This window comes from Oncorhynchus gorbuscha, linkage group LG02 (genome assembly GCF_021184085.1).
Source record: "Oncorhynchus gorbuscha isolate QuinsamMale2020 ecotype Even-year linkage group LG02, OgorEven_v1.0, whole genome shotgun sequence".
Lineage (NCBI taxonomy): Eukaryota > Metazoa > Chordata > Actinopteri > Salmoniformes > Salmonidae > Oncorhynchus > Oncorhynchus gorbuscha.
The window spans coordinates 28,811,505-28,827,839 of NC_060174.1; positions in this window are offsets into that span (position 1 = coordinate 28,811,505).

Genomic DNA, 16,335 nt, shown 5'->3' on the forward strand with positions numbered 1-16,335 from the left:
ATCTGTGCGTGTGTGTGTGTGTGTGTGTGTGTGTGTGTGTGTGTGTGTGTGTGTGTGTGTGTGTGTGTGTGTGTGTGTGTGTGTGTGTGTGTGTGTGTGTGTGTGTGTGTGTGTGTGTGTGTGTGTGTGTGTGTGTGTGTGTGTGTGTGTGTGTGTGTGTGTGTGTACGTGCGTGATTGGATGCGTGCCCATGCGTGCGTGCGTGCGTGCGTGCGCGTGCGTGCGTGCGTGCGTGCGTGTGTGCGTGTGTGTGTGTGTGTGTGTGTGTGTGTGTGTGTGTGTGTGTGTGTGTGCGTGCGTGCGTGATTGGATGCGTGCCCATGCGTGTGTGTGTGTGTGTGTGTGTGTGTGTGTGTGTGTGTGTGTGTGTGTGTGTGTGTGTGTGTGTGTGTGTGTGTGTGTGTGTGTGTGTGTGTGTGTGTGTGTGTGTGTGTGTGTGTGTACATGCGTGATTGGATGCGTGCCCATGCGTGCGTGCGTGCGTGTACGTGCGTGATTGGATGCGTGCCCATGCGTGCGTGCGTGCGTGCGTGCGTGCGTGCGTGTGTGTGTGTGTGTGTGTGTGTGCGTGATTGGATGCGTGCCCATGCGTGCGTGCGTATGTGTACAAGCTTGAATTGGGAAGCACAAGCTCTGCCTACTTCAATATTTTACTTCTACTGAAAAAAAGCATGAGAGCCCAAATATTTGCTATAGTTTGTGTCAGCCGTGTGCGGGAACCTTTTTCTCCCACGGTGATCTAAGTGTCCTCTGTTAAGCGAATAAAGGGTTCAGGGCATAGGACACTTTTACTAATCCAACAGTTTTCCAGTAAATGCTTTGCATACATGGCCACTTTTATTCTTTATGTATAAAGCCTGAAAGTCACCAATTACAAAATATACAAGTTGAATAAGTTTACAGCATAATATACTCGAGAAGGAAAATAAAATTTTGTTCAGCTGAATTGCAGTCCAGGACATTGACTGGAGTTATTTTTCCTGGCACATGGTAAAGCAAAACAATCAAACCCAAGCTGGTTTTAAATTTTAAAAAGTTCAACATCCATTTAAACAAACATTTAACATCAACTATAGGACATCGATTACACATCCAATACAGTGAAATCTGGGGCTCCTGAGTGGCTCAGCGGTCTAAAGCACTGCATCTCAGTGCTAGAGGCACTCAGTTCCAGGCTGTATCACAACTGGCTGTGATTGGGAGTCCCATAGGGTGAGGCACAATTGCCCCAGTGTTGTCCAGGTTATGGTTTGGCTGGGGTAGGCTGTCGTTGTAAAAAAATATTTGTTCTTAACTAACTTGCTTAGTTAATTAAAAAGCTGAAAGTGTATTTCTACAGAAATTATGTGTGTGAAAAGTGGGAAGGGTACTTCTACTAAAATACATTGTGTTGAAATATCATAACGGTGATCTTTTTACCTATCCATATGATGTCTCTATGTCCCAATGTTAAAGAATAATAATAATAATAATAATGTATCATCTGTCGTTCAATGTCGTTCAATGTCATGTCATGAGGGTCAACGCTCCAAGTTCAAGTCGTTATTACATTTGTGAGACTCAACTGAAGTCCAAGTCATAGGATTCAAGTCCACCATTCTACTACTAATATGCAATATAGTAATAAAATATAATAGAGTACTCTTTGAGTGTGTACATGCTCACTATCAGTTGTACTTATTAGGCTGTGTGAAGTTACAATTTAGGAGTAATTGAATGGTGAGTGTGTAAGAGGTACGCGTGTTTGCCAGCCAGACCGTGTGTCAGGAAGTCATATTCCAATATTGGAGTAAGGAGACACACTACAAGAGAAACAATATGAGGGAAATGTCTTCATCACCATGACAGCACCGAGCCTCCTTGCTACAGTGTGTGACATATTTGGTTAATTCTCAGTGACTATAAATAGGAAATGAGGCCTATGGAATTGCGTGAGTGGAAAGTGGAGGGAACAATAACATCTCTAACAATAACATCTCTAATCACTCTGATGGTAGCAGATTCTCACTGTGCTGTTACATCGCTAGGGTGGTGCTTGCTTTTGCTGACACACAGAAGCCCCTCTGTCCTGCTGACACAGGGGGCAAACAACCCGGTGATCATTCTGCCCCACCCAAAAGAGAGACTGAGGAATGCTGTGACGGTAAGATTTCGGGAAAATGGGGTGTCCACCGCTCACAGAACTTCTTCCACATAGCACCTAGGTGACGATGACAGTAGACCAGTATGACTAGTCACACACCATTACTATGTGACTCCCTTTTTGGGAGGTCAGAGAGGATATGAAAACAACATGGCAGGCTGTAAAGGTCAAGTCTGGTGTATAGTGATATACAGTCAGTGAGTGGATAAGCCACGTTTTAATAATTGAATCACTGGTCCAAGTGTTCACACCAGGGGGAGCTATTAACTCTGCACTTGTGAAGGTGGTAAATTACCTTTTAATGGCATCAGACCGAGGCTCTGCATCTGTCCTCGTGCTCCTAGACCATAGTGCTGCTTTTGATACCATCGATCACCACATTCTTTTGGAGAGATTGGAAACCCAAATTGGTCTACACGGACAAGTTCTGGCCCGGTTTAGATTTTATCTGTCGGAAAGATATCAGTTTGTCTCTGTGAATGGTTTGTCCTCTGACAAATCAACTGTACATTTTGGTGTTCCTCAAGGTTCCGTTTTAGGACCACTATTGTTTTCACTATATATTTGACCTCTTGGGGATGTCATTTGAAAACATAATGTTAACTTTCACTGCTATGCGGATGACACACAGCTGTACATTTCAATGAAACGTGGTGAAGCCCCAAAATTGCCCTCGCTAGAAGCCTGTGTTTCAGACATAAGGAAGTGGATGACTGCAAACTTTGTACTTTTAAACTCAGACAAAACAGAGATGTTTGTTCTAGGTCTGTTGAATCTGACAATTAATCTTAATGGTTGTACAGTCGTCTCAAATAAAACTGTAAAGGACCTCGGCGTTACTCTGGACCCTGATCTCTCTTTTGACGAACATATCAAGACTGTTTCAAGGACAGCTTTTTTCCATCGACGTAACATTGCAAAAATCAGAATCTTTCTGTCCAAAAATGATGCAGAAAAATTAATCCATGCTTACTTCTAGGTTAGACTACTGCAATGCTCTACTTTCCGGCTACCTGGATAAAGCACTAAATAAATTTCAGTTAGTGCTAAATAAGGCTGCTAGAATCCTGATTAGAACCAACAACTTTGATCATATTACTCCAGTGCTAGCCTCTCTACACTGGCTTCATGACAAGGCAAGGGCTGATTTCAAGGTTTTACTGCTAACCTACAAAGCATTACATGGGCTTGCTCCTACCTATCTCTCTGATTTGGTCCTGCCATACATACCTACACGTACGCTATGGTCACAAGACGCAGGCCTCTTAATTGTCACTAGAATTTCTAAGCAAACAGCTGGAGGCAGGGCTTTCTCCTATAGAGCTCCATTGTTATGGAATGGTCTTACCTACCCATGTGAGAGACGCAGACTCGGTCTCAACCTTTAAGTCTTAACTGAAGACTCATCTCTTCAGTGGGTAATATGATTGAGTGTAGTCTGGCCCAGGAGTGTGAAGGTGAATGGAAAGGCTCTGGAGCAACGAACCGCCCTTGCTGTCTCTGCCTGGCCGGTTCCCCACTTTCCACTGGGATTCTTTGCCTCTAACCCTATTACAGCGGCTGAGTCACTGGCTTACTTGTGCTCTTTTATGACGTCCCTAGGAGGGGTGCGTCACTTGAGTGGGTTGAGTCACTGATGTGATCTTCCTTTCTGGGTTGGCGCCCCCCCTTGGGTTGTGCCGTGGCAGAGATCTTTGTGGGCTATACTCGGGACTTGTCTCAGGATGGTAAGTTGGTGGTTGAAGATATCCCTCTAGTGGTGTGGGGGCTGTGAATTGGCAAAGTGGGTGGGGTTATATCCTTCCTGTTTGGACTTGTCCGGGGGTATCATCGGATGGGGCCACAGTGTCTCCTGACCCTTCCTGTCTCAACCTCCAGTATTTATGCTGCAGTAGTGTGTCGGGGGGCTAGGGTCAGTTTGTTATATCTGGAGTACTTCTCCTGTCTTATCCGGTGTCCTGTGTTAATTTAAGTATGCTCTCTCTAATTCTCTCTTTCTCTCTTTCTTTCTCTCTCTCGGAGGACCAGAGCCCTAGGACCATGCCTCAGGACTACCTGGCATGATGACTCCTTGCTGTCCCCAGTCCACCTGGCCGTGCTGCTGCTCCAGTTTCAACTGTTCTGCCTGCGGCTATGGAATCCTGACCTGTTCCCCGGACGTGCTACCTGTCCCAGACCTGCTAGAGACAGCAGGAGTGGTAGAGATACTTTTAATGATCGGCTATGAAAAGCCACTCAACATTTACTCCTGAGGTGCTGACTTGCTGCACCCTCGACCACTACTGTGATTATTATTATTTGACCATGCTGGTCATTTATGAACATTTTAACATCTTGGCCATGTTTTGTTATAATCTCCACCCGGCACAGCCAGAAGAGGACTGGCCACCCCTCATAGCCTGGTTCATCTCTTGGTTTCTTCCTAGGTTTTGGCCTTTCTAGGGAGTTTTTCCTAGCCACCTTGCTTCAACACCTGCATTGCTTGCTGTTTGGGGTTTTAGGCTGGGTTTCTGTACAGCACTTTGAGATATCAGCTGATGTACGAAGGGCTATATAAATACATTTGATTTGATTTGATTTAACTCTCCTCAGACCGTCACTGAAACAATGCATCCTTCATCTTATTTTTCTCTCATGCTTGTGCAAACACTGAGACATAAACACTCTTCTCCTGACAGAGCGGGAGTAGTTTTGGAGCATAGCCCATCCTACCTTAGGAAGCATTGCTGCCTGTAGGCTGGTTGTGTAGACACACAGGGCAGGGACAACCCAGATCGAGTGACTCCCTGAAATTACACTTCAGGTGAGTCATGAATCCCCTCTTTCACTACAACAGTTACACTGAAGTAAAGACAGCGAGTCAGACACCTCTGTCAACATGTACACAGACTATGAATAAGATATTTAAAGTTGTCTATGGTCCTCAGGAGGGCTTGTTCTTGCTCCTTCCTTCCCCCAAGTATGCAGCAGTGGCACCTGGAGACATCTCCATCAACACAGGCTGAGTGCGTGCTGCAGTGATGCCAGGAGGTCACATCAGGAGACAGAAACCTCTGCCTAGAGTTTGAAACCTTGTGCTAACATTAGCTAGCTGCTAGGAATTATGCATGATAGCTAGCTGCTCATTTGCTTGCTTGCTCGCAGATAAACTTCCTTGTTTCAGTTGTTATTCGCCATACTATTATCACTAACTATCTTTTCAACTGTCTTATTAGACAATTGCTAGTCTGAAAACTGTGTTCATATATGTTGTAATCTTCTGATGGATGAATATCAGGATGGTCGACTGGTCTAAGGCGCTGCGTTCAGGTTGCAGTCTCCCCTGGAGGCGTGGGTTCAAATCCCACTTCTGACATGACTTTTAGGAAATGTAATTGTAATTTTGTAGGTATCAGAAAAGATACTGTTAACTAACCAGAAGTTAATCTACACCCACTAGTTACATGTGGTACTAGACTATTTGTTATTTTGTCTCAACGTTAAATTTGGCCCTATGTGCGCGTGACAGACAACTGTGAAAAACTAGCTCCGACTGGGAAAAATCATTTTGAACAGTCATCCAACTCGGAATTCCAAGTCGGAAACTCGGGCCGACCTCATGATTTGACCTAGTTTTTTCAAAGTTCCCATGCCGTGTTCAAAACTACTGGGAATTCTAAAAAAATATGAGGTCAAATCATGAAGTCAGAAGATGGTGATCGTTGCTTAAAGTCTGTTGGTGGATGTATGTGCTGCCTGTGTAACCTCAGATTTTGAGTGCTGCAAGTGTATATGTACCAGTGAGTGAAGTGGGTGAGAAAGGGAAGGGGGTTCCTTGGTGTACTGAAGAGTGCACTGCAGACAGTAAAACGGGATTATTTCAAGACAGTAATAGGGATTACAGAGTGTTGCATAGGAATATTACTCCTGAGAATCTAGTTGATTTCCAAAGGAAGATAGCTTTAGTACGCAGGGTCATTAAGTCTGTCAAGAGAAATGCTTGGAGACAGTACTGCTCTACAATGGGCAGGGGTACTGAGCTGGGGGGTGTATGGTCTATGTTGAAGAAAATGACTGAAAGAAGCAAGTCAACTTGCATTCCAGTTTTGGTTGTGGGTCAAAAAATGGCCGTAACTGATAAAGAAAAAGCTGACTTGTTGGGGAAGACATTTGCTAGGGTACATAGTGGGGTTACTTTGGATCAAGTATATAAGCAACGCAGGTGTGAGATTTTAAATGCTCATATTAATGTTAATAAGAAAAGAGATACTGCTGACTCTTTTTTTGGATACTGATTTTACTGCATATGAGATGCGTTCAGCTTTTAGGCTGTGAATATACTGCCCCAGGCCATGATCGGTTGTGCCATGTAATGTTTTAGCATCTACCTGATGAGGTCATACATGTTCTTCTAGGATTATTTAATAAGATTTGGAGACCTGGTAAGGACTCTTCATGAGCTGACAGTTATAGACCAATACCTCTAACCTGTGTAAACTGATGTAAAAGACGATAGTCAATAGACAGTCATATTTCCTGGAACATAGAGGTTTATTGAGTCAATGTCAAAGTGGATTCCGTAAAGGTTGATCTACTTTGGATGCATTATTAAAGGTGAGCAATGAAGTTGAAAAAACTCTGATCACAAAGGAAGTAATGGCTACAGTCTTTTTTTCACATTGAAAATGCTTATGACATTACAGTATGTGGAGAGAAAGCCTACTGATTAAAATGGAAAGACTTGGTATTGGTGGGAGATTATATAACTGGGTTTTGACCTACTAATTGAATCGCTCTATGGAGTTGACAATGGTACTCCTCAAGGCAATGCCATCAGTCCAATTTTGTTCAACAATATGATTAAAGATATGTATTTGAATGTAGGTAGGGGGCTTTCCTATATGCTGATGATGGAGCTATTTGGAAGATGGGAAGGAATGTCTCTCATGTGATCAAATCTATACAACAAGCTATAGTGGATGTTGAAAGATGGTCGATTGACTGGGGTTTTAAATTGTCAGTGGCAAAGACTTATTTTATGTTTTCGAAGAAGAAAGTTGCTGATAATATACAGTTGTTTCTGTATGGACAGCCTATGGGGAGAGTTAAGGACAAATGTTTGGGTCTATGGTTCAATGAGTGATATACATGGGAAAATCATGTCCTAAATTTTTAAACAAAGTGTAAGAAGGTAGTGAATCTTATGCACCCGGTCTCTGGTTACGAATGGGGTGCTGACAGACAATTGATTACAGGTGTATAGTTTATGAACAGCGTTGAAGACTTGGCTTCAGAGCTGGGCAGAATCCACTATATAGATTTAAGGATATGTATTGGTGCATTTAAATCCAGATCTGTATGTGCCTTACTACTGGAGGCAGGTGAGATGTCTTTGGATATACCGTATAAAAATGGGTTAGGTTGGGTTAGGTTATTGGGTTAGGTTGAAAAGCTGTGAGGTTTCAGCATCCCACTGCTACTGTTCTAGATGACTGTTGGGAATATACTTGTCATGTTTGTCATTTATTATCATGTCTTGTCCCTGTGCTCCCCATTCTGTTCGTTTCCCTCTACTGGTCTTGTTAGGTTCTTTCCCTCTTTCTATCCCTCTCTCTCCCCCTCCCTCTCTCACTCTCTCGCTCTCTCTTCTCTCTGTCGTTCCGTTCCTGCTCCCAGCTGTTCCTATTCCCCTAATCATCATTTAGTCTTCCCACACCTGTTCCCGATCCCTTCCCCTGATTAGAGTCCCTATTTATTCCTTTGTGTTCCGTTCCTGTCCCGTCGGTTCCTTGTTTAGTATTCACCGTGCTGTGATTGTGTTTCGCCCTGTCCTGTCGTGTTTTTTGCCTTCATCAGATGCTGCGTGTGAGCAGGTGTCTCTGTCAACTACGGCCTGCGCCTACCCGGTTGACCTGCAGTCTGTGGCCGCTTCTCTTGTTATTCCCCTCTACAGACTAGAGGATTTCTGTTATTCCCTGTTTGGACTTGAATAAACTCTGTTTCTGTTAAGTCGCTTTTGGGTCCTCTATCACCTGCATGACAGAAGGAACCGACCAAGGAATGGACCCAGCGACTTCAGACGCTCGTTACACTGCCGTCAAGATCCAAGGAGCCATGCTCGGCAGACACGAGCAGGAATTGTCTGCTGCTCGCCATGCCGTGGAGAACCTGGCCGCTCAGGTTTCCGACCTCTCTGGACAGTTCCAGAGTCTACGTCTCGTGCCACCTGTTACTTCCTGGCCTGCCGAGCCTCCAGAACCTAGGGTTAATAACCCACCTTGCTACTCCGGGCAGCCCACTGAGTGCCGCTCCTTTCTCACGCAGTGTGAGATTGTGTTCTCTCTCCAACCCAACACATACTCTAGAGAGAGAGCTCGGGTTGCTTACGTCATTTCACTCCTTACTGGCCGGGCTCGAGAATGGGGCACAGCTATCTGGGAGGCAAGGGCTGATTGCTCTAACAAGTTCCAGAACTTTAAAGAGGAGATGATTCGGGTTTTTGACCGTTCAGTTTTTGGTAGGGAGGCTTCTAGGGCCCTGGCTTCCTTATGCCAAGGTGAACGGTCCATAACGGATTATTCTATTGAGTTTCGCACTCTTGCTGCCTCTAGTGAGTGGAACGAGCCGGCGCTGCTCGCTCGTTTTCTGGAGGGACTCCACGCAGTGGTTAAGGATGAGATTCTCTCCCGGGAGGTTCCTTCAGATGTGGACTCTTTGATCGCCATCCGCATAGAACGACGGGTAGATCTTCGTCACCGGGCTCGTGGAAGAGAGCTCGCATCAACGGTGTTTCCCTGCTCCGCATCGCAACCATCTCCCTCCTCTGGCTTTGAGACTGAGCCCATGCAGCTGGGAGGGATTCGCATCTCGACTAAGGAGAGGGAACGGAGGATCACCAACCGCCTGTGCCTCTATTGCGGAGTTGCTGGACATTTTGTTAATTCATGTCCAGTAAGAGGCCAGAGCCCATCAGTAAGCGGAGGGCTACTGGTGAGCGCTACTACTCAGGTCTCTTCATCTAGATCTTGTCTACTATGTCGGTCCATCTACGCTGGACCGGGGGTGCTACATGCAGTGCCTTGATTGACTCTGGGGCTGAGGGTTGTTTCATGGACGAAGCATGGGTTCGGAAACATAACATTCCTTTCAGACCGTTAGACAAGCCTACGCCCATGTTTGCCTTAGATGGTAGTCATCTTCCCAGTATCAAATTTGAGACACTACCTTTAACTCTCACAGTATCTGGTAACCACAGTGAGACTATTTTTTTGATTTTCCGTTCACCGTTTACACCTGTTGTTTTGGGTCATCCCTGGCTAGTATGTCATAATCCTTCTATTAATTGGTCTAGTAATTCTATCCTATCCTGGAACGTTTCTTGTCATGTGAAGTGTTTAATGTCTGCCATCCCTCCCGTTTCTTCTGTCCCTACTTCTCAGGAGGAACCTGGCGATTTGACAGGAGTGCCGGAGGAATATCATGATCTGCGCACGGTCTTCAGTCGGTCCCGAGCCAACTCCCTTCCTCCTCACCGGTCGTATGATTGTAGTATTGATCTCCTTCCGGGGACCACTCCTCCTCGAGGTAGACTATACTCTCTGTCGGCTCCCGAACGTAAGGCTCTTGAGGATTATTTGTCTGTGTCTCTTGACGCCGGTACCATAGTGCCTTCTTCTTCTCCGGCCGGGGCGGGGTTCTTTTTGTTAAGAAGAAGGACGGTACTCTGCGCCCTGCGTGGATTATCGAGGCTGAATGACATAACGGTTAAGAATCGTTATCCGCTTCCCCTTATGTCATCAGCCTTCGAGATTCTGCAGGGAGCCAGGTGCTTTACAGTTGGACCTTCGTAACGCTTACCATCTCGTGCGCATCAGAGAGGGGGACGAGTGGAAAACGGCGTTTAACACTCCGTTAGGGCATTTTGAGTACCGGGTTCTGCCGTTCGGTCTCGCCAATGCGCCAGCTGTTTTTCAGGCATTAGTTAATGATGTTCTGAGAGACATGCTGAACATCTTTGTTTTTGTCTATCTTGACGATATCCTGATTTTTTCTCCGTCACTCGAGATTCATGTTCAGCACGTTCGACGTGTTCTACAGCGCCTTTTAGAGAATTGTCTCTACGTAAAGGCTGAGAAGTGCTCTTTTCATGTCTCCTCCGTTACTTTTCTCGGTTCCGTTATTTCCGCTGAAGGCATTCAGATGGATTCCGCTAAGGTCCAAGCTGTCAGTGATTTCCAAGGTCACGTGTCGAGTTGCAGCGCTTTTTAGGTTTCGCTAATTTCTATCGGCGTTTCATTCGTAATTTCGGTCAAGTTGCTGCCCTCTCACAGCTCTTACTTCTGTCAAGACGTGTTTTAAGTGGTCCGGTTCCGCCCAGGGAGCTTTTGATCTTCTAAAAGAACGTTTTACGTCCGCTCCTATCCTCGTTACTCCTGACGTCACTAGACAATTCATTGTCGAGGTTGACGCTTCAGAGGTAGGCGTGGGAGCCATTCTATCCCAGCGCTTCCAGTCTGACGATAAGGTTCATCCTTGCGCTTATTTTTCTCATCGCCTGTCGCCATCTGAGCGCAACTATGATGTGGGTAACCGTGAACTGCTCGCCATCCGCTTAGCCCTAGGCGAATGGCGACAGTGGTTGGAGGGGCACCGTTCCTTTGTCGTTTGGACAGACCATAAGAACCTTGAGTACATCCGTTCTGCCAAACGACTTAATGCCCGTCAAGCTCGTTGGGCGTTGTTTTTCGCTCGTTTCGAGTTTGTGATTTCTTACCGTCCGGGTAGCAAGAACACCAAGCCTGATGCCTTATCCCGTCTGTTTAGTTCTTCTGTGGCTTCTACTGATCCCGAGGGATTCTTCCTTATGGGCGTGTTGTCGGGTTAACAGTCTGGGGAATTGAAAGACAGGTTAAGCAAGCACTCACGCACACTGCGTCGCCGCGCGCTTGTCCTAGTAACCTCCTTTTCGTTCCTGTTTCCACTCGTCTGGCTGTTCTTCAGTGGGCTCACTCTGCCAAGTTAGCTGGTCATCCCGGTGTTCGAGGCACTCTTGCGTCTATTCGCCAGCGCTTTTGGTGGCCGACTCAGGAGCGTGACACGCGCGTTTCGTGGCTGCTTGTTCGGACTGCGCGCAGACTAAGTCGGGTAACTCTCCTCCTGCCGGTCGTCTCAGACCGCTCCCCATTCCTTCTCGACCATGGTCTCACATCGCCTTAGACTTCATTACCGGTCTGCCTTTGTCTGCGGGGAAGACTGTGAGAGCCGCCAATAAACGCAGGATTAAGAGTCCAAGGTATTGTTGCGGCCAGAGAGTGTGGCTTTCCACTGCAACCTTCCTCTTACGACAGCTTCTCGTAAGTTGACTCCGCGGTTCATTGGTCCGTTCCGTGTCTCCCAGGTCGTCAATCCACGCTGTGCGACAGCTTCTTCCGCGACATCTTCGTCGCGTCCATCCTGTCTTCCATGTCTCCTGTGTTAAGCCCTTTCTTCGCACCCCGTTCGTCTTCCCTCCCCCTCCCGTCCTTGTCGAGAGCGCACCTATTTACAAGGTACATAAGATCATGGACATGCGTTCGGGACGGGGTCACCAATACTTAGTGGATTGGGAGGGTTACGGTCCTGAGGAGAGGAGTTGGGTTCCGTCTCGGGACGTGCTGGACCGTTCACTCATCGATGATTTCCTCCGTTGCCGCCAGGATTCCTCCTCGAGTGCGCCAGGAGGCGCCGGTGAGTGGGGGGTACTGTCATGTTTGTCATTTATTATCATGTCTTGTCCCTGTGCTCCCCATTCTGTTCGTTTCTCTACTGGTCTTGTTAGGTTCTTTCCCTCTTTCTATCCCTCTCTCTCCCCCTCCCTCTCTCACTCTCTCGCTCTCTCTTCTCTCTGTCGTTCCGTTCCTGCTCCCAGCTGTTCCTATTCCCCTAATCATCATTTAGTCTTCCCACACCTGTTCCCGATCCCTTCCCCTGATTAGAGTCCCTATTTATTCCTTTGTGTTCCGTTCCTGTCCCGTCGGTTCCTTGTTTAGTATTCACCGTGCTGTGATTGTGTTTCGCCCTGTCCTGTCGTGTTTTTTGCCTTCATCAGATGCTGCGTGTGAGCAGGTGTCTCTGTCAACTACGGCCTGCGCCTACCCGAAGCGACCTGCAGTCTGTGGCCGCTTCTCTTGTTATTCCCCTCTACAGACTAGAGGATTTCTGTTATTCCCTGTTTGGACTTGAATAAACTCTGTTTCTGTTAAGTCGCTTTTGGGTCCTCTATCACCTGCATGACAATACTAGTAGACAAGGCAGTGGTTTTGGTTGGACAGTTGGAAAGCTTGCTAATGAGAGTGGTTTATGGATGTCACTTGCCCCCGGTGATGCGTTGTGCAGACCGCACCACCCTCTGGTGAGCCTTGCAGTTGTGGGCGGTGCAGTTGCCGTACTAGGTGGTGATACAGCCCAACAGGATGCTCTCAATTGTGCATCTGTAAAAGTTTGTGAGGATGTTAGGTAACAAAACAAATTTCTTCAGCCTCCTGTCTGTCTGGGTGGACCATTTCAGTTTGTCTGATGTGTACGCTGAGGAACTTAAACCGTTCCACCTTCTCCACTGCTGTCCCATCGATGTGGATAAGGGGGTGCTCCCTCTGCTGTTTCCTGAAGTCCACAATCATCTCCTTTGTTTTGTTGACGTTGAGTGAGAGGTTGTTTTCCTGACACCACACTCACTTCGAGTGCCCTCACCTCCTCCCAGTAGGCTGTCTCGTCATTGCTGGTAATCAAGCCCACTACTGTTGTGTCATCTGCAAACCTGATGATTGAATTGATGGCGTGCATGGCTACGCAGTCATGGGTGAACAGGGAGTACAGGAGGGGTCTGAGCACGCACCCTTTTGGGGCCCCAGTTTTGAGGATCAGCGAAGTGGAGATGTCGTTTCCTACCTTCACCACCTGCGGGCGGTTACCAATTATTTTGGTAACCAGTTTATAATAGCAATAAGGCACCTCGGGGGTTTGTGCTGCGTAAGAACAGCCCTTAGCCGTGGTATATTGGCCATATACCACACCCCCTCGTGCCTTATTGCTTAATTGTACCACTTGTCAGGTAGACTCGTTCATCAACTGTAATGCATTTGTCTGTGTTACAGTGAGGCTGCACCTGCAGAGAAGCCAGATGAGCTAAGGTAGTTGTCTATTATTACGAAGCTTCAGGCAAACCAGTTCCTCCTTCTATGCTTCCAGTGTGAAAAAAAGAAAAACATATTTACACTGAATTTAGAGACTACAGCACTATAAAGCTGTTTTTCTGGCCTTACAGCCAACATCAGAGACCGTGGATAGATGGAGTCAGGTCCAGGTCTCTGTCACAAACTCAGTCACGACACACGTCCTGGCTGCAAAAGTGCATTGTGAGTGACGTCAGCAGCAGGCACTCTTGCACAGGCAGCAGCAGGCCAGCACCAATTTCAGCAAATTAACATTGTTGACTGACTGCAGCAGCAGTAATATGCGTTCGACAAGACGAACCCAATGAATATAGTTGGTCACAAATGTTGGATCTTGAACAGAACTTAAAACATCAATCAACATGTCTCAATCAAAATTCTACAGCCAGAAGTACAGAAAAGAGTGGAGTCTGTACCTGAATTTAAAGGGTGGCTGAAGCCAGTAATTGGGGATGATTGTCGGGCATACTGTGCGTACTGCTGATCAGACATGCTTGCAAAAATGTATGACATCAATAAACATTGTGCTACAGCAAAGCATATAAATAAATCAAAACCGTACAACCCCACAACGCAGTCTACATTACATTCTGTGGCAGCAACAAACTTCCAAATACACCGCACCAAGTGCACAGAAATTATTAGGGGAGTACTGGCTCCTTATTTTCTCAAAAGGGTAACATCAGATGTGGGTATGAGAAGTTCAGTCTCCTTTTGGATGAGTCCACTGATGACAGTGTCTCATTGCCCAATTTGGTACTCATCCGCTGTGTGTGCCAATCTTTACAATTGGCTGTCTGTCGCAGCATCCAAAGAAACCGTCCCTAGGAGTGTTGAGTACTTAATCAGGGAAATCTACAACTGGTTTTCCATTTCCCCAAAACGGTACAAAGCAGTGTATGCCACCATTAATTGTGGCCAGAAACCCCTGCAGATCACCAAAGTGTGTGCCACACGTCGGCTATTGATTAAGCCTGCGGTAACTCATATATTGAGCCAGTGGGAAGAACTGAAACTGCACTTTGAGTTAACCTAGGCCAGTGAGCGTTGCTACATGGACAAGACCAACTATGTCTACCTGACATTCTTGAAATCAATCCTGTCTTACGTACACGTTGCAGTGAAGTCATTTGAGGGAGAGCAAACAGATCCTGTCAAGCTTTTGGACAATCTGGTACACCTCTTAACATCAATTTGCAGCAGAGTAGTCAACCCTATGTCCTGAAGGATGCCATTGATGGACATATCAGTCCATAACCATACCTTCGGTACCTTTTCGAGAGCATGGTGTACCAACTCAGTCTTGTGCCAGAGGACAAAAAGGTAATTCAGAGACAGTGCATCAACTAAATTGTTGCTTTAAGCAAGGAGCTGCAAGCAAGGCTCCCAGACAACCTTGAAGCCTTGCGAAACATGGCCTTGTTCAGTGTTAAGGAAACGCTAAAGCACAATAAGGGCACCACTGAAATGATTAAAGTAGCTGAGCTACTGGGATTCCAGCCCCAAACAATTGATACAATTGTTTCCCAATGGAGAAACATCCATCTTTTTAGGTGGGACTGAAAATACAGTTGAGTTTTGGAGTGGAGTCAGTAACTACACGGACTCTTCCGGTTCAAATCCATTTGAAGAACTGTGCAAAGCTGCACTCGCTGTCCTCTCCTTGACACACTCAAATGAGGAGGTTGAACGGCTGTTCAGCCTAATGAGTGTGGTTGAGTCAAAATAGAATGTCACTGCACTCTCTCAACTCCATACTCTTGGTGCGGTATGGACTGAAGTGGCTGGTGATACCTGTTACCAGCATAAACTACCCAGTAAAGTTCTGCATCAGTTTGGCACCATAGCAGCATACAGCTTTAAAACTTGCGTATCATTGGGACGCTAGCGTACCATCTGGCCAACATCCGGTGAAATTGCAGAGCGCGAAATTCAAATTAAATTACTATAAATATTTAACTTTCATGAAATCACAAGTGCAATACATCAAAATGAAGCTTAACTTGTTGTTAATCCAGCTGCCGTGTCAGATTTCAAAAAGGCTTTATGGTGAAAGCAAACCATGCGATTATCTGAGGACAGCGCCCAGCACACAAATATATAACAAATCATTTTCAACCAGGCAGTTGCGATACGAATGTCAGAAATAGTGATAGAATATATGCCTTACCTTTGAAGATCTTCTTCTTTTGGCACTCCAAACGGTCCCAGTTACATTACAAATGGTCCATTTGTTCGATAAATTCCTTCTTTATATCCATTAAAACTCAGTTTAGCTGGCGCGCTTCAGTCAATAATCCACTCGGTTTCCTACATCAAAATGCATACAAAAAGAATACCAAACGTTACCAATAAACTTATCCAAACAAGTCAATCAACGTTTATAATCAGACCTTAGGTACCCTAATACACAAATACACGATCAAATTTAAGACGGAGAATCGTTATTGTCTTTACCGGAGATAAACAAAAAGAACGCGCTCTCTCGGCCATGCGTTTGGAAACACTACAGCCAAAATGGGAGCCACTTAGAAAAACTACAACCTCTCCCTCATTTTTCCAAAAAACAGCCTGAAACTCTTTCTAAAGACTGTTGACATCTAGTGGAAGCCCTAGGAACTGCAATCGGGGACGAATTCGTCCTGTTATAAAAGTGCCAGCCATTGAAATCAGTGGTATGCTGAATTTTCTATATATTTTTTTATGGTTTGTCCTCGGGTTTCGCCTGCCATTTCAGTTCTGTTATACTCACAGACATTATTTTAACAGTTTTAGAAGCTTTAGAGTGTTTTCTATCCACATCTACCAATTATATGATAATGTGTAATTGTTCAATAATTCAATGTGTTGTTTAAAAATAAAAAATGTGATCATATAAAAATGTGTTGTGTTTATATTACTTTTACAAATAAAAATATATGATAATAAACAAACAAATCTAAACTAACAAATGTCAAATCATATTTTTTGCCGAGATGGCCAGTCAATTTGAGTAACGTTATT